This window comes from Coturnix japonica, chromosome 1 (genome assembly GCF_054131305.1).
Source record: "Coturnix japonica strain WE chromosome 1, WE-NBRP24, whole genome shotgun sequence".
Lineage (NCBI taxonomy): Eukaryota > Metazoa > Chordata > Aves > Galliformes > Phasianidae > Coturnix > Coturnix japonica.
Window position 1 is genome coordinate 100,589,200 of NC_140663.1, and position 23,019 is coordinate 100,612,218.

The 23,019-nt window shown below is 44.9% G+C and overlaps 2 long non-coding RNA genes across 7 annotated transcripts; one reads left to right on the forward strand and one right to left on the reverse strand.

The window, feature by feature from the left end:
• Positions 1 to 714: 714 nt before the first annotated feature.
• On the reverse strand, positions 715 to 9,533 carry LOC107323982 (uncharacterized). Of its 6 annotated transcripts, none has more exons than XR_014946485.1 (4): positions 9,230 to 9,533; positions 5,804 to 5,858; positions 5,588 to 5,695; positions 715 to 4,989 (listed from the first exon to the last, which is right to left on the reverse strand). It is a non-coding gene; the product is annotated as an uncharacterized LOC107323982 (long non-coding RNA). The 6 variants fall into 6 exon arrangements; XR_014946484.1 differs by having other exon boundaries at positions 5,804 to 5,930; XR_014946481.1 differs by having other exon boundaries at positions 715 to 1,287; positions 4,210 to 4,989; positions 5,588 to 5,930.
• On the forward strand, positions 5,438 to 21,951 carry LOC146762609 (uncharacterized). The gene is made up of 2 exons (XR_014946491.1): positions 5,438 to 5,665; positions 21,567 to 21,951. It is a non-coding gene; the product is annotated as an uncharacterized LOC146762609 (long non-coding RNA).
• Positions 21,952 to 23,019: the final 1,068 nt, after the last annotated feature.

Genomic DNA, 23,019 nt, shown 5'->3' on the forward strand with positions numbered 1-23,019 from the left:
GCTGCCTCCTCCCTTGACACTGCTCAGAGGTTTCAGGAGCTGTATGATTCACGGCCAGGCTCTTAACGATCTTCTGGGCTCTAAAAGCGAGCCCCTCCTTCTGCTTTTACATGCACTCACTGAGGGTCTTTATAGCGGAGGCTGAGTAACACATGGCCTTTACCTAACCTTCATCAGTGGGCAAACATAACAAGAAATGGCTCCGTGAGCACTTTGTCTGAGTCTCTGGAAATGGCACACTCTCATTGTGGCTTTGGAAATAATCCACCTAAGAGATTATTCTGGCGTGGCTGTGAGATAATACCGTGAAGCCATCGCGTGTGCTCAGCTCCTGTCCCTCAGGCACCTGGGGCTCTGCCCAGGCCTCTCCCCAGACACATGAAGGGCTCGTGAAGGCAGCAGGCAGGACCTGACCCACAGATAGTGCCTGACTATCACAGGCAACAGATGCGTGTAGACATGAAATGTGAGACAGGGGAAAAGCACAGCACTCTGCAGAGGGAAAACTTGTTATTGTGGACAATGCTACAGCAAGGCCAGCACACACTGGCCGGTACCTGGGCTTCCCCAGGAGGATGAAGTCTATTAAGTGTGCTGGAAAAATGTTTCAGAAATGATCCTGAAACAAATCAAACACGTCCATTTTCTCCCTCAATGCAGTCTTACATGTGGCTATTAAATCAGACTGGGTCATAAATAAAGAATTGGACCAAAGCAGCATGAGCATTTTTATTAAAAAATGGAGAGTAATAAAGTAAAGCTGTAATAATAACATGAAAATGTTGACTAATATCTGTGAAAAGCTTGGAGAGGCATGGAGGGAATGAGCTATTGTGTTCTGTGGCGGGTGGGGTGCTGGTGAAGTGTTTGTGGTTAGGACAAAGACTCTGAATTTTGCAAGCAGAGCTGATGAGTTTCAGGGTTTGCTTTCTGGAGACTCCCTGCACCCATGAGGAAATGGCTGGTGCTCAGGGAAGGCCAGAACAGCCAGGCTGTTATTGAATTCATCAGAGCCTCTTCCAATGGCTTTTACCTGTCCTTTTTCCATCTGTCCCCAACCCCACTGGTAAAATATGGTCCAACATCACAGAGGCGGATGATGAGCTCCTTGTTCCAGAGCCGTGCCAGGCTTGTCTCAGCACACCCAGTGGTGCCTGCCATTTTGCCTTGCTGAGTTGGAGCTGTGGCTGGGTCCTGCTGGGACCTGGCAGAGGGAAGGCTGTGTCTCTTGTGGAGACGTCAGCAAAGCACGAGTTCAAAGGATGGGGAGATAAGAGCTCTTCGAATCTTCGTTTAAAAAAGAAAATAAAATCTGATTAAGGTGTGCTGGCTAACTCAACACACATGAACCCCAACATCAAAAGCCTCGCAGCCTGTACACATGCTGTTGATAATAATCAGTTTCACTCGGTACTGCCTACAGTGACAGAGCTGATACTGGGCCACTCCAGCATCCACCTGGCCTGCCCAGTGAGACTTGGGCCTGGGAGGTTGGACTGAGGGCTGAGCGTGCTGACTGGGCTAGAAGGGTGGATCATGAAATTCCCTGCATATTTCTGAAGCAATAAGATTATGGCAGAAGGCAGGTAATGAATGTCAGACCTTCCCAGAGAGCTGCACGTAGCCTTGATTTGAGAAAGACATGACTTCAGGGGATGGCACAGCAAAACACCTCCCTTCCTTGTCTGAGAGGCTTCTGCTCAGTACAAAACCCTCCCCCAGAGCTGAAATGACTTTCTGTCTGCCTGTCCATGGGAGGCAGAGACAGAAAGACAGGATGCAGACAGAGACAGATCATGTTTTTGTCAGAAAGAAGAAACAAGCAGAAGAGTGGTGGTGAAACAATCCCAATCCCACAGCAATTTGTGAGGGGGAGCTGGGAAGCCTCTCCTCTCTACCCATGCATGGCCCCATAGCAGTTCTCTTTCATGAGCTCTTTGCACTTCATCAAGTCACAGAATCACTAAGATTGGAAAGACCTCTAAGATCAGGTTAAACTATCAAACCATGCCTGTGACCATTCTAGACTGTGCCACTGAGTGTGACATCCATCCTTTTCTTGAACATTTCCAGAGACAGTGACTCCATCACTCCCTGGGCAGCCTGTGCCAGCACGTCACTACTCTTTCTGATAAGAAAAGTTTCCTAATATCCACCCTTCCTCAATCTCAAGATCACCTTCACTACATTCTGCAAATCTTCAAGGACAGTTCTACTGCAATTTCTACAAAGTCTCACCCTGTGCATCCTTTCACTATCCCATCCCTGTGGAAAATTGTTCTTTTCATGCACTTATTCCTTCATTTCATAGATACCCAACTGCATGGGGAGCTTCAAGATCTATAAATTATGAAGCCTGATCTAACCTGCAGGATGCTTTGGTAAGTCAGGTGTTTACAGTAGGCACTGCAATACATCAAATGTATCTCTGTAGGCTTCTGAGGAACAGCTGGAGGCCAATAAAATAGTCTGGATTTGGGGATGGAGTGTAGAAATACATCTATAAATAATACTTTCCATCTATGCCAAAAACCAAAACACAAGCATTTAGCTCCACAGAGAATAAGGCAACCCACTTTATAGCAAAGTAGGTTCACATCCTGTTGAATATTAGATACATGCTAACTGACAGACCTACTCTGGAAGTTTAGTTGCATCCTGCTTGGTGATCAACTGCGCCCCTTCAAACAGAACACAAAACATTATTTGTTTATTTTTGCAAAAGATACAAAACATAAACCTATTCTCTCAATGGTGCTTTAATTACCCCAAAAGACTGACAATAAATGTACATTTTAATTAAGAGTAATAAATTATGCATGATTGCTCAGCACTTTCTACATAGTTAGCAGACAAGCGCAGAGAAATGTACAGTATGGATTGCAGGAATTAATCCTGACAAAAGAAGGAGAAGGCCATTTTGTTTGTAGTAACTGTCCACTTAAGGAAAGAGACTTTCCAGATATCAGACTGTTAAAAACATCCTACTGAAGCTCTGCTCCCTTGTCAAACTCCAATTCAACCAAGTTGCCTGACTTCCATATTTTAGCTGCTTGTTTTGGCCTCATAACTGTAATCACCTTCTTCAGCTGCAGTGTGATCTGTGCTTCAGCCCTTCTCTGCTCCTTGCTGGAGGCACCAACCTTCCATACTTTAGTCTGAGAAAGAGTGCTCCCTTGGGAAGTGGAACTCACAGTGAGCAGCTGCTTTGAACTTCGCATGGGTGAAAGTCTGAGTTTTGTGTCAACCAGAAAGGCCAGTGAGGAAGTAGCAAGGGATGAATCCACAGAGCTGAGTTAAAGCCCATAATTCTGCAAGCGATGGTGCTGTGGGTGCTGTGTGAAGTGCACTGGGGCTCAGCTATTCCATCCAACCACTATGGATTCAGGGATCCTGACAGCTTTCCACCAATGCAAGGGACAAATTGTTAATGTTAGTAGAAGCCTTGCAGAGAACTATTTCTGAGCTGAATGGCAACTGGGTCCAAGAGTTGCTGTACAAGACTCCTTGATCCTGCTGGAGCTTTCCTCTTAGCCTTAGCTGAAAATGCTCCCCTAACTTGTTTCATGTAGAGATGCCAAAGAGGTAGCTGTAGTTATTATTCATTTCCTCCCATGGCTGGGAGAAGGCATTGAGCACAGAAATGTGATTCACTGGGACAGTCATTGACTGAGATATTCCCTGTCTGGGCAGAGCCTGAGCCAGATCAAAGTCTTTTCTCAGACAATGGCTCACCCCACAGAGAAAGGGGTAAATCCCTCATATTCAGTAGTCACATCCTAAGTAGCCTATAGAACATTCTCCCAAACTGCTCATTTAAAGGTACGTTTTTGACTCTTTTTATAGAATAATTCCATTTTTGAAATATGCTTTACTTTCCCAAGCATGTTTCTGTCTTCCTAATTGCTTACCACTTCTTCTCTTGTTTCCAGATGCTAAAGCACCCTGAAGGACAACTGCAAACACTTGCTTAATGTTATTGTTCCATTTAAGTGATCACTCATGTTGCCAAGGGGATATCATCCCTACTCCAAGGAGAAGAAAGAATATTATAACATTCTCTCTGTACAGACGCAAGTCTCATGGGGAAAATATCCAAGAATGTCCAAGCTTAAATTCTGATCTTCTTGTACAATCCCAGGCAATAAACAGAAATAACCTATGGCATTTTGCAAACTGCAGTCAGTGAACTCTGTTTTTGTCACCTACCAGTCTGTCTTCTGCTCACTAGAAGGTTGTGGTTTTTTGGACTGCAGATTGTCCACTATTCAAAACCTCTGTTTTATACACAGCACGAGGCATCAGGACTGCACCTACAGCAACAAAGTAGAGTGGCTTTTCTGTTTGCCAACAGCAAATCATAGGAATATTTGCCAGAACCGGAATTAACTTATCAGAGATTTAACAATAATAAACACATCCTACAAGTCTCTCGCCAGTACCCAGGAGGCACCTTTGTTAAAAGAGATTATAGCTGTAGTTAAGAATGGATTTGGGGCACCTTGTTGATGAATGCACAAGATCACCAGAAAGCAGAGGGCACCATTTTCAGCCTCTTTTTTCACCCTGCTTTTACAGAAATGAGAGATTTGACAGGTTTGTTTTTGGTCTGTCTTTTCATTGTTGCTTATAGGTGTAATTTCTGTTACCCAAAGGTGCCTAAAAGCACATAAATGAATAGGTTACTGCAGTACAGCAGTACTGAAAGCATTTCACAATACGTAAAATATATATATATATGAAAGCCAAAATTGAATGTTACCAATACCTTCATCTTTAATACAGTGAACTCAAAAGGAGGCAAGCACAGCACGACGGGACTGCACGACGAACTCTGAACTCTCCCTGCACAAAGGTACAGAGCAGAAAGCAGCCTGCATCTGTTCAGACAAGGTGTTCTCAAAAGCTGTAAGATAGAAAAGGCCTTGCTTCTGGACACTGCTGCTACCTTATGACACGGTTAAAGTCATATGTGATAGTAGTCATGCCCTAATGGAAAAAAAAAAAAAACAAAAAAAACATATTTTGTTATGTTGCAAATATACAGAACATCCTTTGTTAACATCTCTGCCCTAAAGCTCCAACAAAGAACAGTGAAGTGGTGTGAATACATCATAATGCAGTGTGTCAGTACAAAAGACTTCAGTGAACTTTGTTATTCACTATCACACGTCAGCTCATTTTAGTTGTTGTGTTTGGTGATATTTTTTTTTTTACAAAACCTACAGCAATCATCTTGTTAAGTTAAAAGCCTACAAGAGACTATCCATTAATTTCACACAGGATGCTGAACAGCCACCATTACAGACTGAGGCTGTTGTTACACCTTATCTGAAGGCAAATTTGTGACCTTGAATCATGGCAGTATGATCTCATTACCAGCCCCTGTAAAGCAGCCAGTCCCCTAGGTAGGAGTCTTTTTGTTTTCCTCCTTGACTTTCTCCTTTTAGTGTGTGATTCTGGTGACATTGAAAGGTAACTTTAACCAGTTCAGCCACCAGAAGCTACACCTAATGTTCCCTAGTTACTGCCTTTTGAATGGGAGCTTTCACTGAGTCTGGCTGTGAAAAAGCACCTGGAAAGATACCTGCTGCAGCCTTTGATGTTGGAGGTGGTGGGAGGTTTCAACATCTCTTGGCTTCTCCGCAGACCTCCAGGTGATAAGGTAATTTTTGATCTCTGTAAGTCTGCTGGGCTGTTGCCATGAAGAAAGCAAAAGAACTCCTGCTTTCAGCTGCTGGTGTTTACCATTGTTTGCTCTTTAGCTGAACTCTCCAGCACCAGAGGGGGATGTTTGACTCACACGAGCATGACGTTGGGTTTCGCACAGCACGGTCCATTTGGTTGCTGCAGCTTTGCTTGAAGCAGGTCATAAAGAAGAATTAAGCTCTTTCCTTTACAGTCATGCAAAAGCCTTCCAGTTCAGGCAGCTAAAGGGAGAAGAGAATGTCTGTCTTCTGAGTAATGCTAAGTGTGGAGGTAGCCTGTAAGTGTCCCAGTAGTGCAGCACTGCTCTAGCCCACAACCATCACAACAGCCTCAATTCCAAAATCCCTGTTATGATGCACAGATGAGCCAGTTTTTCAGGTTTAAAAAAAATATGCATGTTTTTCCCTCACCTCCATAAACATACATACTCTTCAGTTCTGGCAAACCCCACACTTTCTGGGCCACTGAGAGCCGAGCTGTATGTACTAAATGAACTGATGAAGGCAGGCTCGGTACAGGACACATGGGTTTGTTTGTATCCACCACCAGGTGGGTATTGAGCCAAACTGCAGGTTTTTCCCTATCTTGGCACAGTGCTGCCTGCAGAATCACACAGCTTCTGGGCTAGAAGTTCCTTGCATATGAGTGACATGGTGTGGGTGCAATTAATTTGGGTCTGCCCTCACCTGCCCACTGAGACACATCCTAAGGAGCCTAAAGAAACCACAGAACAGCTGAATAACTGGAGGACATACTTCCAGCTTGAATTCTCAACTAAGCAAAATTAGAAGGCCCCAGAAGGTCAAGATAGTTATACCTTTAGCTGAGACCTGAAGAAAAGATGTGGGGATTTACTCAGACTTAGTGGTCAATGTAATTTTTGGCTGGGAAAAAGACGCAGATCACCACATAAGTCTTTCATATAAGTGTAAGCACAGTCTAGCAGGCTCCATAACTTTTTAAATGAAGGCAAAGGGAGGCATAAAAGAGACAAAGCTCATGCCCATTCTTTGTTTACAGCGCAAGGTAATAGGAAGCAGTTCTGTGACATTTGGCTCGTTACACATGCCACAGCTATTAGGCCAAGTCAAAGAAGGATTATGGTTTAAATAACCATGGAAAACAGAATGCAGATTTGCTCACATTCTATAAGAATGCTGCATTTCTTCCAGGATATATATATATATTTTTTGCTTGTTACTGAGATGGCCCTCCAGAGCAGCAGCAGCTAAGCAAATAGCTGTTTAGAACTAATTCTGGTAGGTGTGGTGCATCAGGTTGTCATGCACAGCTGAGTGTGGATTTAGACAGCCCACTGTGCAGTTTGACTATAGGCATTTCACTGTTGTCTGGACTGTGTTCATTTTCAACATTTTTATTGAAAACAATGTTTGGGTAAAGAAGCTCTGCTGGAAAGAGGGATGGAACAGATACCAATCCTGTCAGCCAAGTACAATGCTCACAAGGCAGGTTTCCTCCTGACAATGGGCAGGGTACAAACACACTAAGTCTGTGGCCAAAACAGCACTAGCTGGCTTCTCTGTGCTGCAAGCCCAGCAAGCAGTGCATGAAATTGGTCTTGGGCAACCTCCCTCTTCCCAGATCAATCTGAGACTTTGTCCAGCTGCAGGCTCACAGGAAGCCTGTCCTCACCTGCTCCAGAACCTACATTCTCCTATGTCCCTCCATGTCTCTCCATATCTATGAATGTTGTATTATGTCTCTCTGTATCCCCACGCATTCTTCCATGTTCCAGCTCTCCAGGTCTCACCATCTCCCTCAACATTACTTCAAGGCCCCCTGTCTTCCTCCACATTCCTCCTTGCGTCTGCACCTCCCTCTATGTGCCTCCATGTCCCTGTCAGATTGCTACGCTCTGGGAAGAAGAGGGAACACTGAATTGAGTATTCTTCTGGGACAGGTGCAAAATGTACTTTGTCTTTTCTTTCTGCAAGGATCAGGGAGAAATGCCAGGAATGCCCAGTGCCACACAAAAGCAGGCTGCCTCCTTGCCTCTGAACATCGGGTACGATCTCTGCTTGCTGTGTTTGTTGAACTCGGCTGTGTTTGCTCCATAGCAGGATCATTCCTTACAGATCCTGGCACAGAGACCCGGCCCTGTTCTGGGTCTGTAAGTACTAATAATGTGCACGTACCTCAGTAATGAGAAGGAGCTGAAAGTTGGAATGAATGCTGATGTGAAATGATAGCAGGCTGGGAACAATAGCACAGGAGAGCATAGGCGTAAACTACAATGTGTTGGTTCACAGGAGGCACAGCTCAGTCTCTCAAAACCATACTGAAAGAACATCTGTGCTGAGGAACAGGAAAAGGGACATGGGGGTGGTTGGAAGATGGTTCCTACAGAGGATCTCAAGGAAACATGGAAAGGGAGGAGGTCTCCCAGCACACTCAGGAATTGCACTGAGCCAGCAGCAGGACTACCTGTGGAGCTCAGCAGCCACATGCTGTCTCCAGGAGCTGTAGGCATCTGCAAAGGATGCACAAGCCTTTTCTGCACTGTATGCTTTTTAGATAATGGCCAGAGAGTGCAGTTAGTAGAGCATTACACTGAGGGAGGAAGGGAGGAAGGGAGGGAGGGAGTGACAGAGGTGCTCCAAATCCTTCAGGAGATAACTGGTATGTTCTGTTGGGCTGAGGTTGTGCTGCATCCTGGAGTCAACATACAACAGGGTAAGGGCAAAAAGAATGAGGTGAAAAAGGGTCTAGAATTTGCTTCTTCCAGCAAGGTGGCAATGCGAAGCAAGGCCTTTTGTCAGAGTCACATTGGCCTCAAGCTGTCTTACCAATATACCAGTATTGGAAGAATTGTTACACAACCTCCTCCTCAGGCTGCTCCTATCCAGCCCATGAACCCAGCAACACAGCATGGCTCTGTCCCATCAGACAGGCCCTCACCGAGGATAAGCTGCTTTCACTTTGCAGATTACTCATGGCATTTCCTGTAAACATGATCAGCATCACCTGCAGGCTGTGGGCAGGCAGGCAGAGTGACATTACAAATTGTCTTCTGAAAGGGCAGGCTGCCTCATTTTTTCCATTGTTTCCCAGTTTCCATGCTTGGGAGAGCTAGAAATTGTGGGGTGGGGAAAACCCCACATTGATTAAAAGGGGTACAACTTCAGTAGAACTTCTGTGTTGTACTTTCTAAAGCCATCCATAACCTCACTGTGGAGCTGTCCTTTCCCTAGAAAACCTTGGGTGAGAAAAGATGGTGAGTGCTCCATCTGCTTCTCAGTCTCCTATCCAACTTCTATACTCGCTGTGCCTGAGGAACAAATACTTGCAGCCTAATGTCAGGATAGAGAGCAAGCCCAAGGAGGGCGTCTAAGCAAGGAGAGCAAAACAAAGCTGAAACATAAATAGCATGTAACTAATCTCACATGCTTGGAAAGTCCCAATTCAAGCTTCCCCAAGTCATGACATTGGATTAGAGTGACTTAAGCAGCTTGCTTTGAAAAGTAAAAGAAAACGGGTAAACAAAGAAACCTTGGCCTACCTGGAGGTCTATTTGTCTTCTGATATCCTTGTCTTCACGCTCACTGTGGAGGGCCTTAAACATATCCCTCTGACCATGAGACCTAGAAACAGCATAGAAATGGATAGCTCAGATTCTCATGTGACCACCAACATTTATAAAGCAATAAATATCACAAGATAAACGACAGATCACAAGAGCAAGGAAGCATCACCAAACTTGCTGCTAACACAAAACAAAGCAAACTGACAGTGTCACCTTACGCTGGCATACACTAATGAGGTGCTGTAAGAACCGGCTTCAAGGACTATTTGAAGTCAAAGTTATTTTCCCTTTGTTTGCCTTTTGCTGGCATTTGCCTACACCTTGGACAGGACAGGGGGGTCACCTTGCTAAGGAGCTTTATAAAGCCCTTTCTATTGTTTCCTCAAAAGCTCAGAATATAGTGATTAGTGGGGTCAAATGAAACAGACCTACAGGACTAAATCAGTGAGCCAGGAAGATCCACAAGGACAGGACCTGAATTATTGTTCCAGAGATGGAGAGAAAGAAAAATAATAATAATTTAAAAATCTATATGATGTACCATCACAAAAATATGAAAAAAAAATTAAATACTTGGCCGCAGCCAATGCAAACTGGCAAGTTCCCAAACTTTATTGGCACTGGCCCAGTGGGGTTGGTGCCATGTGGCCTGCAGCCGTGCCAGAGGCTTTGATTAGATGAGGACCAGTGATTGATGAATGAGAAGGCAGAGATGCGGGGCAAGTGGTAGGGGCACAAGGAAGGGAGACAGAGGGAGGCTGAGACAGTCAAGCAGCAGCAAGTTTGGATATGCACAGCTATTAGAACAAAATCTCCAAGGTTTAATTTTCATGGCAAACTTCTGAGCCCATTTCTATCTAGCTCTGTCTTTTTCCAAGAATGGTCAAAACTCACTGCTGCCCACAAGGGCTTCATGTCACAAGGGAGTGTGGTCTCTTTGAGAGTCCCGATTCCCTTTTTAGATCAGAACAATTTGGGACTCTCCTAGTGAACATTTCTCATACTCTCTCTGCTCCTGCAGATTAGCCTGGAAAGGGGGAGAGACACACAAAGAGGAAAACTAGTTAGTTTGTGCTTCTAAATCTCCAAGAATTGATTAATCTATTTGGGATCAATGTAGCTGTATCTGAGCAGGTCGGATTTTTAACTCAAACCTTCCCCTTCCCCAAAACCACGCTGCATACACTGAGTTTCACATGGGATGTTTCTTCATAGCTCATGGTGTCATCTGAAACCATTACCCCAAGTTATACATTGACCCATGGTGTTACGCCCAGTGAGCAGGAAAACTGGCAAACAGGCAGGCATTGTGCACAACCAGCCCAATATGCCTTCTTTACCAGTGCAGTCAGCAGCTGTCAGGGAGAATTTTGGAGAGCATTTTGCCTTCTAGCAGCGAAGCTTCAAAGTGAGATGGCAAAGCAGAGGGTTGAACCATAGCAAAAGTGTAGCAGTGGGTCAGAGAAAGGTTTCTGTGCCTTCTTTTCCTGACTAGGATAAGGATGGCCCAGCTGCCCCAGTCTGCACAAAACCTTCATGCTCAGAAGGTACCAGAATGAGTAGAGTTTACCTGCACAGAGTTTCAAAGGGCCCATATTAAAATTCCAAGGAGCTTGTGTCATTTCCAGGTCCAATGGAGGGTGTTGGGATACCAGAAGGGCCAATTGCTCCCTTAGAGATGCGGAACTGGGCATCAAGGGTGACCCCAGCCTTGGCCATGCTCTCAACAGCAGGCATCATCCTCCAGGAGCCAAGCATTGTGAGCAGGCTCAGAAAGTAATAGAGGTTGATTGATGGCCCAAAAACGGTAAGGGAATGAGGCAGGGCCAGGGTCTACCTAGAGGTTTCCATTATGAGCTAAGGCAGAAAGGGTCAGTAACAGTGCTGACAGAACTATAGCATAGGTCCGAGGGCTCCATCCAGGAGGTAAGGCTGGAGGTGTGCTACCTGTGGCACAGATCTTAGGACCATCTAGGAGACAGGGCAGGAAGCAATCACACCTACAGCATGGGTCAGGCAGGCACTGCCAACCCCATACTGAGCTGAATCCTTGTCTGAGTTCAGGGACAGGGTGGGAAGAGGCCCCAGGTGAGACTGGTCAATGCCATTAGGTGGTGTTACTGCCCTTGATGTAAATGCAATAAGAATACACCTCTTTGAAGAATAAGTCTTTTCCCTTCCTTTTGTGAACAGTACTTAATGTGAAGCCTTGCTACAGAAGTACCAAATCCTTAACTGGTGGCTGCATGAGGAATGTCTGGATAGTGGGTTTTCATGCAGAGCCTGCCCTCATTCCAGATAAATCCTGCTCATAGAGCTGTTGTTTGATCATCAGCATCAGCTCCTTACAGTGTTTAATGCACTCCTTAAAAACAACATTAATGGAGGTGCAGAATCCAAAGTTAGGAAATGCTATGATTAAAGCCACCTGTGGCCTTACATCATCATCCTTATGTATCTGCCTTGGGAAATAATCTCTAATTGCCTGCTTTATAAATTCTTACCTCACTCAGAGTACAAAGTTGCCAGAGCACTGCTGTTTTGGTCTTTGGTCTATTCTGCATCTGTGATCTGTAGGTTTTGTGTGCTGCTTGTTGCTCAAGCTCTGCTCTAAAAAGCCATTATTTCACTGCATTTTCTGAACTCCCCATCACTAATGCATCAGAACATTTGCCAAGTGGGTTCACCAAGTTCCACAAAATTCACTTTGGGATGGAAAACTTGGGCAAGAGAAAAAATCAGGTACTGCAGCTGGGAGTGTGAAACTCTCTGAGCCTGAGCTTTCCCAGCACTCAGCATTATACAGCACTCAGTAATTTGAAGGACAGGTGCTACCACATTAAGCTACGTCAAAAAGCCCGCAGCATGCCTGCAAGTGAAATCCTGCTTCTTCCACTCACAGCCAAACTGGAGGAATAGCTGATTACAGCTTGGTTTCAGCCACTTGTTTTACTTTGTAACATGAGCTTTGCAGACTAAGTTGAAACAGAGTTCCAGTCTCTAAGGCATCATCTTAGATAAGAGATAGTTAAGATTCAGACTGATTCTTTTAGGGAAAATATAGAAAGCTGTTTTTACATTTCTATGTACTTTAAGATATACTGTAAGATATACTTGTATTTAACATGTATACATATTTTGGCATCAGTTATACCAATATATAAGTCAGCAGATGTGCAATTAGACAGCACTTCTCAGGAGGCTCTGTTGGCAGCAGCAGAACTGTAGGACTCTCTAGCTTGGTTTCTATTCTGTGCATGACTGCAGCATATACTCAGTGCAGTAAGTGCTCTTCTGTGTGCTCTCTGCAGGCTTGACACCCTGGAGTTGGAAGTAAGAGGTCAGTAAACACTTTTCTTCCAGCACTGCCTTCTTCTCTCCTCTAGCTCCCTGCCTTCTGTGACTGCAACTGAAGTTCTTGTCATTTTCAGCTCACCTTCCCCCAGCCAGAGCTATCAACCTGGCTTTTGGCAGCACTCAACCTCTCTAGCATCTAAGGTCTAACAAGATCAGACAACTGAGGATTAGCTGTACAACTCTCCAGCCACAACACAATCTTCGCCAGGTGCCCTTGGCTTCTCTGCCAGGCACCAGCCTGTTGCCTTGTGCCCAGCTCCTGCCTCTTTACAGCTCAGACCTGTGCCTTATTCCAGCTCCTGGCACAGATTCCCCCATAACTGATGCTGAAACCTAGTCTCTGATAATGCTCACCTCTCCCACTTTTCTGTTCAGCCTTCCAACAGACACAAACCAACCTTCCTCTAACCACAGCGTCCTGCCGACCATGTCCTACAGAAGATTTTACAACAACAGAAGCTAAAACATTGCTTCTTTGGACAAGTTGTCCCACTGCACAGACTTGGCCCTCTCCTCTGTTTTTTAGCTCAGATTCCTGGGGGAAAATTCAGCCCACTCAAAGAGAGGTAACCCCAGATAAGGGGGAAGGTTATGGGATGAAGGACAGAAGACAGACTAAAGCATATACTATGTACACTACTTCTACAGGAAAGAATGGGACAGACTTTTAGCAGGGTCTGTGGTGATAGAACAAGGGGAAATGCCTTCAGGCTCAAAGATTTAGACTGGCTATAAGGAAGAAGTCTTTTACAGTGAGTGTGGTGAGGCACTGGAACAGGTTACCCAGAGATGTAGTTGATGCCCCATTCCTGGAGACTTTCAAGACAAAGCGGGATAAGGCCTTGAGCAACCTGATGTTGCTGTGGTGTCCCTGTTCATTGCAGGGAAGTTGGTCTAGATTACATCTAAAGGTCCTTTCCAACTGCGGATTCTATGATTCTATGATATACTTTGGGTTTTGTCCCACCTATAATAATTTTCTTTGTGGATGAATGAAGGACATAGGAAGGCCTAACTCTTCCACTTAATGTTTGATGCGTCATGCAGCTCTGAACTAATATACTGCACTTAAGCCAGCTCTTCTCTGGCAAAGCAGAAGATGAGACTTAAAGACAGCAGAGCCAGTTGTATGTTCTTTGAAATCATTCTCACACATTTCTGCAAATCTGGACATACATAACAAGCAAAACTCAGCCAAACTTTACCACAAGCCAGGTGCTTTTCTCTTCACTCAGTTATCCTTTTAGCTCAGAAAGGAAATACCCTGTACAGAGAATAGGCTGCACACAGGTGTTTTGTGGTAATTGTTGTTCAGGGGAGCAGCAAGATTTGCATTATGGGCAGTGGGCAGAAAGAAACTGAAGAGGGACAGATTAGGGACAACCACATATGGTGATGTGGAAATACCCTTACTTCCCTGCAGTTCTGTAACAATGACCTGTTTATATGGACATTTGATTAAAAAATACCAGTAGTTCTTCCTTTTGTGGTAGACACGATGTGGAGTACTACCAGCTCCCACTCTCCCTAAAACGAGGGTGACCAGAGGTGAGTGACTGAATAGCTGAAGTAGTTTCTTCATTGATTGTTATCAGTCAGGTCAGCATCATTCAGCATGGCTAATTCCACCCACCACAAGTTTGTTTTGAAAGCAAGATGATGCCATTACTTGTTGTGGATGCACTGTTTAGGCATGTTGAGTATTGCCTAAGCTCAGCAGGAAAGAAAATAACATTGCTAAGGGCAGGTGATAATATCATCTCTGACTGAAAGCAAGGACATGTCTTTCCCAGCACCTGTGGGGAGTAGAAGCACTAGCAATGAGCAAGCAGCAGGGAAGAGAGGAATCACATGGAGGTCCTGATGCTGCAGAGTTCCCAAGCTCATGCCTAATTCCAAGCTCATTAGTAGCTCCCTCAGCTAGAGCCAGGCATACGAATGTGTCGGTGAAGCAAAGTCACGATAATGGGGAAATACTGGACAGAAATTCCGTCTTAAAAAATGAAAAACCCACAAAAATTAGGCTTGAAACAAGAATCCATCCATCTGCTATGGAGATACGGACAGAAAGGAGCAGAACACTGAGGAAGGATGATATCTATGATGTATTTTTGTACACTGCCCACAGCTCCCTGATTTGTAACAGAATGTAAATATGTAATCAACGCATCAAAGAGACAAAATTCTTCTAAGCAATCAACATTTTTTTTCCCATCTGAAGAATGGGTATTGAGCCAATTCTCCCGGGGGGGAGGAAAATCCTTTCAAAACCTATATTTGGGAACAAATATGAAACAAAGGCCCAAACCAGAAATTTACACCTGAGTTCATTGGAAATTGGAAGGAAGTGGGCATTTCTAGGACATGGTTTGCCTTGTCCTCCTGTAGGCGCCTACAAGAGATCAGATGACTCATACCATGAGAATGCCTGCTATTCCCATGGATGATACAGGGAGCCCAGAGCGACAGGCACAAACAGAGCTGTCTGTGGCTGCTGATGGTTGGGGTACACCCCACTGGCTGTGCCCCAGGGGCCTGGTAAGAGGCTGAGTCATGTTTGTTTGATTAAGAAGAGATCATGGACACAGGCAGAATTGTCCTCAGGGTCACCTTCAGCTGCATCTAGGCTTTCTGCAGAAAAACTCGGTGGTGATGTAGCTGATGTGGAGACACTCAAGGTCAGGTTGGATGGGGCTCTCAGCACCCTGATCTAGCTGTAGGTCCCTGTCTCTGTTCATCACAGGGGAATTAGACCAGATGGCCTTTAAAGGTGTCTTCCAACTCAAATGATTCCATGATATAGTCTATGTGCTTTGGGAGGGCAGGCAGAGCCACAGGTTCAGCCGGTGAAGGACAGAGGATCAATGGCTGTGGTAATGCAAACACCTGCCTTCAGAAAGGAACAGAATAATAAAAAAAAGATCTTCAACCTTCGTAGTTTGCTAACTGAGACTTCTTGGGAACCCCTCCATGCCACTGAATAACACTTAAGGTGGAAAGGGGTTGCAGGCAGGGTTTTCTGACAGGAACCAGTATGTCATAGAGAGAAAGTGGTGTGATTCAGGAGCATAGTGAAACCCCATCAGTTTGGGGAACCCCTTTCACCACGTCCTTTGGTAGATCTGGGACAGAACAAAGTCAACATGGAGGAGGCCATCTGCAGACAGCATCCTGCAAGGAAGAGGAACCTTTTGTTTCTTAGAGAGTTCTTGAATTTGACTTTCTGGCCTTTACCTCCTCATGCCCTCATCCCTGCATCAGAATGCAGAGCAGCATCAAGAAAGCAGTTCTACACAGGGCAGGAAGTCAAGCTAAAACATCTGTCCTGCTTGAAAGGAAACAGCAGCACACTTTAGACAGTGTCAGCAGTGTCATCTCCCTCAGCTCATGGCATTAGCTCCTTGTTTCCAACAGCTGGTTTGATGTAGACCCAAACAGGTATCCAGACTCAGTGTTTCCCACAGCTTATGTTACCCAGTATATATATTACCTTTTCCCCCTATAATCTACCGCATCCTGGCCTTTGTTACTTTGAAAATGGTACTTCTACACCATAGCTCTGTATCTCCAATAAACCAAATTCTCGCTGGACAGGCCAGCATCATACCATTCGATCTTGGCATTTTTTAGCCTGCTCTGCAGCACCATTTCCCCTCTTTGTTTCTTTTAATAAAACATAAGAGGCAGCTGCTACATCAAGGCACGTGGCTACTTGGAAGAGCACAGCAAGATGTTCTTATATAGGTAAGCTACAGAAAATACCAATCTGAAAACCCCAGTGGCTGCATGATTGACTTAAACTCACTGCAGAGAGGCTGACTGATGCGGAGAGACCAGATGTTCAAAGGGACGCCGAGCCTCAGCTGTAGAACAATTTCCAGAACCTTTCACCCCTTTCAGCACTAAAAATAGGAACTGGGTTTTCTGAAGCGTTTTGTATGCTCACAGAAGTTACCTCTTTGTCCACAAGCATATAATGCTGAAACGCTCCTGAGGTGTCTGTGTGTGCTGAAGGGATTCCTCAACACTTCCAGCTTAAAACGCATTTAGCATGGAGGGATACCTATCCAGGGTGGCTGTTACTTGGCCCTGCTGCTCAAAGGCACTCTGACTTTAAGTGAGATGAGTGCAGATGCAAAGGCATGTGCTATTCCTGGGCACATGAGAACAAGATTTCCTGCCTTTGGAAAATGTAAAAGCCGTATGGGGCTCAATCCACAGCAAGGATGCCTTCTAAAAGAAAGATAACCTTTCTAGCTTATCTGGGGCTTGTGTTTACACGTCTCTGGTGTTCTTGTTGCCACAACTAAGAAGAGTTCTTAGTTCTCTGATGTGCCCTGTCCTTGATGAGCCCTTTGTCAGAAAAATGCTGTGAAAAGCGAGTCCCAGGAACCTCTGCGTACCTTTTATTGTAATAGCAAGGAATCTATCACAAGTTGTTGTTCACGCTTCTGTGTCCTTTACAACAGTGCTGTGCGACCTTTGCAAAGTCGATTCTTGAGTAAAAGAATCAACACTGAGCTTATCGTGTTGGATCCAGATACTCTCAAAATCTCTCACCTGTCTGTTGGTTTTGTTATCTTATAGGGTGTAATACTTGGTGCAGCCCTGAGCTCTGCTGATGACACCAGTCTGGATAACAGCCTAAATTATCAAGTCTTCAGCACCATATATTTACAGTGTATCCTTGGAAAATAAATTAAATTTTTCAGAACTTAATAAACACAAACTCTATGCAGAAAGAGAGGCGAGAAGAGCATGTATAAGGAAAGCTAAAATATTCGATTATCCTTTGATCATTTTCAATATTTCTGTAGGATCATTTATTCACTGCTGAGAGATAAAGGCTTCCTACTTGCCATGGGAGATCAGATATTTTCCCTTTGTCTATGCAAAGGAGTCTGACCCCCCCCACCTTCTGTCCTTTGGATGACTGTCCTGAGCGTATGAGATGACACACAAAGGCAGGCAGAAGGGCACAGCTCAGTTTCGCCTGTTGACAACGTTTCACTTTGCATGACAACTTAAAACCTGCACTTAATGAGAGATGAGGGCTCCCAACCCATCTACCATGCACGTACCTCTGCCACAAGGCTAGAATTTCATCTGTGTCCCTCCGCGTGTATAAGGATATGCGGAGAATCTATGGCTCAGGTCTGCTCTGAACCCAAACTTCTAAGAGCTGTACCAGAGTTGAGCTGCACACCCAGACCTGGCTCTGAGAGAACAGATGCACAGTTTGGTAGAGAGGTTTTGCTCAAATTCCACATTGTAGTGACATGGTGACATGTCTCTTGAACCTGAAATTGCTCCAGACTTCACACACAGCACTGCAATATGCCATGTATGTACTTCCCTATCTTATGTGATGTTGGTCCTTAGGGGCATTAATAAGAGCTCTAAAAATTTTTAAAAGGTAGTACTAAAAGGAAAGGTAATTCTTGTGCCTGGTTTCCAGCACTGACCCTTCTGCAGGCAAACCAGAAGAATGAACAGCAAGATCAAACCAAGCCAGTTTTCATGAGAAAACTGGTCAGCCAAATTGAGAAAGGGAAACCAACTGTGGAGCACTTCTGTGTTTCCAGATCCCAGTGCAGCAGGCAATAGTTGTTCTTGGCATTTCCATTTAATTACCTTTCTGGCCTAGCCAGAGAGAGCATGTGCTAGTTTTTTACTTCCATCTCCCTGAGTTCTCTGGCCAGCATGCTGGATTGAGATGTTTTCAGGTCCAGAGGGGGCCATGAAGATGATCATAAAGCTGGAGAACTTCTCCTATGAAGACAGGCTGAGGGAGCTTGTTCAACCTGGAGAAGAGAGGGTTCGAGGAAGACCTCATTGCAGACTTCCAGTAATCCAGTGGAGCTTCCAAGCAGGAGGGGGACCAGCTTCTTAGATAGGACAAAGGGAATGGCTTTAAACTAGAAGAGAGAAGATTTAGGTTAGATGTCAGGGGGGAATTCTTTCCCTAGAGGGCAATGAGGCGCTGGCACAGCTGCCCATAGAAGCTGTGGTCCCCCATCCCTGGAGGTGCTCAAGGCCAGGTTGGATGAGCAGCCTGAGCTGGTGGGGGGCAGCCCTGCCCACAGCTGGGGTTGGGGCAGCATGGGCTTTGAGGTCCCTTCAACTCGAGCCATTCTGTGATTTTATTATAAGTAAATCACAAGTGCATATCCAGTTAGGGATGCTTAGCATAACTATCAGATAACCTGAGCTTTGGAGGCCTCCCATGCACAGCTGGTGTGACACAGCCCTCTAGCTTATGCTGTTGGATGTCACGTGGATTGTTCTTGGCTTTCAAACCAGTTCTGCAGAATGTTTATTTTTTATGGAAGGTTTGTAAATATCTATGTGGATGGTAATAGTGTATACTTTCAGAAGCAGAGAAATGTTATCTTGGTTTGTTGGGAAAGCTTTCCAAATGCTACTAGACTTCGTGGAGTCAGAAGAGACAGAAACTCCATGTTTTGAAGCCAAAGTAGGCTGCTGGTTGCTAAGAAGCTATCAAATTAACCAGCGTAGGCTTTGTACATGTGTACGATAACTGTAGCCTTGCATGCACTGTTCTTTACCACATGTTCTAAGAACAAGACAAAAGCCTCTGGTGAGTCAAAGTGAAGTGTCTAACTGCACCGCTTGCTTTGCAGACTGAAATTTTAACCTGACTTGAGAAAAATGCACAAAGGGAGAATGAAATGGAAAAGATCACCAGCAGCATGATCTGAGGAAATATAAAGAGAAAAAAAACCCAACCTCCATATTCCTGATAGAAATGCAATAGGAGCTTTTGTCCTTCCATGGGACCACTCCAGAGGCAGAGTGCTCTATAGGAGTGGCTGGGATATACAGCCGTTGGTGATGTTGGCTAGGGCTCAAGTTCAGAGAGAAGGAATGACGTGAGCCTTTCTGGACTAAAGCTACAGCAAATAAAGGGACAGAAGCCAGAGGAGAAGCCAGCAGGACTGTGCTGTGTCACTGGATATACGGTTTAAAGTGGTCCACAAATACACGCCTCGAGAATGTTTACGAAGCTGAAAATTTTTGCCCACTTGAGAACTTCAAGTGACCACACCCAGGCGTGTTTTAATGCCGTTGTAATGAGGGGTGGGACAACCGGTTCAGATAAAATAAAGAACAACCTGAAACTACACCCAAAACTTAAAATGATTCTCTCTCATCCTGCTCAGGGTTGTTTCACCTTTAATCTTCTTTTCTCCTTCTCACGCCTTTTCTGCTTCGAACAAGCAGAAAGCAGAAATACTGACTCTATGATAGCAGGCTTTTCTTACTTCAATAACTGAAACTAGCAAATACTGCAAACCTCATAAATGTTGAGACTCTCAATCTCCAGAATATTTTACAGAAATTATCTCTGCTTCACATGTACATATTTTCCCAGCCTGCCTCCATGTTTCAAACAAGGAAATGCAGGTTACCATTCAGTGACCACATTTGTTTGTGCTTTGTGCTTGCGCCCCAGCTTTCTGATGACAGGCAGTTACAGCTAGAGATAACCACCTCTTCTTTTGCTCCTTCCATGCCCCAGCTCCTCACACTGCAAGATGTAGACAGGACATGGGGTTTATTATTATGGCATCAAAAGTCTTTCAGAGCCCTGAAAGGAAACTGTCTCTAGGTTCAATGCTTGAGGTTAAACTGGGGGTAGAAGGGAAGGTTCACAGAATCATTAAGGTTGGAAGAGACCACTAAGATCACTCAGTACATCCATCAGCCCATCACACCATGCCCAGTGCCCACATCCCTCAGTGCAACATCCACATGGCTCTGGAACACCTCTAGGGATAGTGACTCCACCACCTCCCTGGCAGCTGGTTACAATGCATCACCACTCTTTCTGAGAAGAAATATTTCATAATATCCAACTTGAACCTCTACTGGCACAACTTGAGGCCATTCTGTCTCATCCTATTCCTGTTTCTGGGGAGAAGATGCAGACTCCCACCTTGTTCTGAGGTGGGACAGTGATGTCTCCTGCCACCCATCAGTCAATCTGGGCAGAGATTGACTCAGTCCTTCCTTTGTCTGTAGCATGGAGCATCACCCACATCTAGCATCACCTGAGGGCTTAAGACTTATTCTCTGCATTTCTTGAAGCTGAGAGCTCCTGGATGGAGGCGCTTTCATTTGCTGTAGCACAAATTTCTGCAGGAGGGAGGGATGCCAGAGGGAGAGCAGATATGTGGCTATTTAGTGGTCCCCTGGGCCAATAACTTCTTATTTGTGTGCAAATCATGTCTAATCCTTACAGGCAGCTCCTTAAGGCATAGCAACAAGAAGGAAAAGAAATCATAGCAGTAAAAAAAATTAAGAATGTGCTGAGATGTCGCCAAGGGGACAGAACTATAAAGTGCTCCTGTTGTTAATTTCCACCTCTTTTTTCACACTTTTCCCCTTTAATTTTTCTTTCTCTCCACCTTTCCTCCCCACCATGCCTCAACCTTGTTGCAAAACAAGCCCGTTTCATTGAAGAAGGAAAGAAAAACAAGTGCAGCCCTGTGCCACCACCTGTAAGTTGTCCCAAATCCATTACCTGCGCAGTTCCAGACAGTGACGTTCACCGCCACCGCGAGCGAAGCACAAACACCACCTCACATGAATGGCATGTGCGTAGGAACAAAAACAACAACAGAATTCCTGTGTGCATTGCTTTGGGCTTGCAAGCTTTCTTTCTTTTTTTTTTTTCTTTTTTTTTTTTTTTTCATGTTATTATGCCTCAACATAGTCATAGAGGTATATCATTGATTTATATCTTCAGACATTTTTGTAGCTTGTTAGCTGGTTATTCTGCTTTCTAAAGTTTTTTTAACGTGCTTACTTTACAAATCTGAATAGTATTGCATAATTACAGCGAGGGCTCCTTATTGCTTTTAAACTGAGAAAATACTACAGGGCAATAAACACCAGATTGCGTCTACTTGTCTCCTTGTCCTTCCCATAGGTGAGGACACCCAGGGTTGCCCATGTCATTCATGTTCCTCGCATGTAAAGCACCTACTGGTTTTCCAGAGGCAGAGACACCCAGCAGGAAGATGGCACAGAGAAAGAAGGAGACCTTTTACAAGAATCCTCTTTAGCACTGCTCCAGTCTCAGCACCCGCGGGACCACCAGGGAGATGGACCAAGTCCTGCTGGCAACTAGTGGTGACCCAAGCTAGAAAGGGGCCTTGGTCTGTAGCCCAGAGCACATCAACTCCAGATGACAGCTTCTGCATCATCTTACAGTGCCCAGGGCGGGCAGCCCCATGCTTGCTGCTCTGTCCTGCCTCTTGAGGATGCATGGTAGTTTCAGGTTCGTGGCAGTAATAAATTTAAGGGAAAAAAGAGACTCTTTATTTATAAGGGCACCTTTTTTTAAAAAAAATATTTTTATTTTTATTTGCCATTCTAACTCTGTTTTTCAACATATCAGTTTTTTCACAGATCGTATTTTACCACGTTCCTTTGCTATTTCCCAAACCCGAGTCTGGTCAATGAAACACTAGATCATAATGAAACAGCAGTGGTTCTGTGCTCAGAAACGCAAGGAGCTTTTCTGACTGTGGTTTTGCTCTTATCCGATTTCAAAGATTCTCTGTGAGAGTTGTGAAACCAACCCACTCAACGTGAATCAAAACCCTGGGCTGAGCTCACATGCAGAGTTGAATGAGGAAGCCTGTCTTCCATCTGTGCTGAGTCAGGCTCTTCACCCACCCAAGGCACATGTGCAGGGAGTCCACCAAGCGCCTGCTTACTCCTCACCAAGTCTCTCCTTGCTTTCACGAGCCCAGTGTGTATATTGACTTCCACCTCTTCTCACCTCCACCACCCTTCTAGGTTTCTCTGCTTCATTTTCACACTCTTGCTCTTGTATGGGAGGGGGAAATTCAGCCACATGAAAGGGGCAGCCCAACACCCACAGATTTCCAAAACTTAAGCATTAGCTTTCTGCACTACCCTCTATTTTCCCAGCTTTGGAGACTTCCCCATGTCTTCACACAACCCCTTCATTCAGGTCATAGCAACCTCAGCCCCTGGCGAGGGCTCAACTACCACTCCTTTGTTCCCTGGGCCTGGTCCCCTTGTCTGAAGGCAGAGGTGGAAACAGAGACACAGCTCCATACATGCGCCAGTGCAGCACTGGAAACAGACCACCACCACACTGGTCCCCATCACTTGGGAAGGTCTGAGCAGCTCATGATCAAAGCTGAGCAAAATAGTCATCCTGGGCACCATAAATAACAAAAAGGAGAGATGGGAGAGATAAGTGTCATTTGCATATTTGAATCGTTGCTTTCATATTTGATTTTGTTTAGCAAAGTAAATGTAAAAAAAGGACTGGTGATAAACACATTCCAGGAAAGGCACTGCCAATTTTGAAAACCAGGCAATTTGTTTCTTTTAAATAGGGCTTT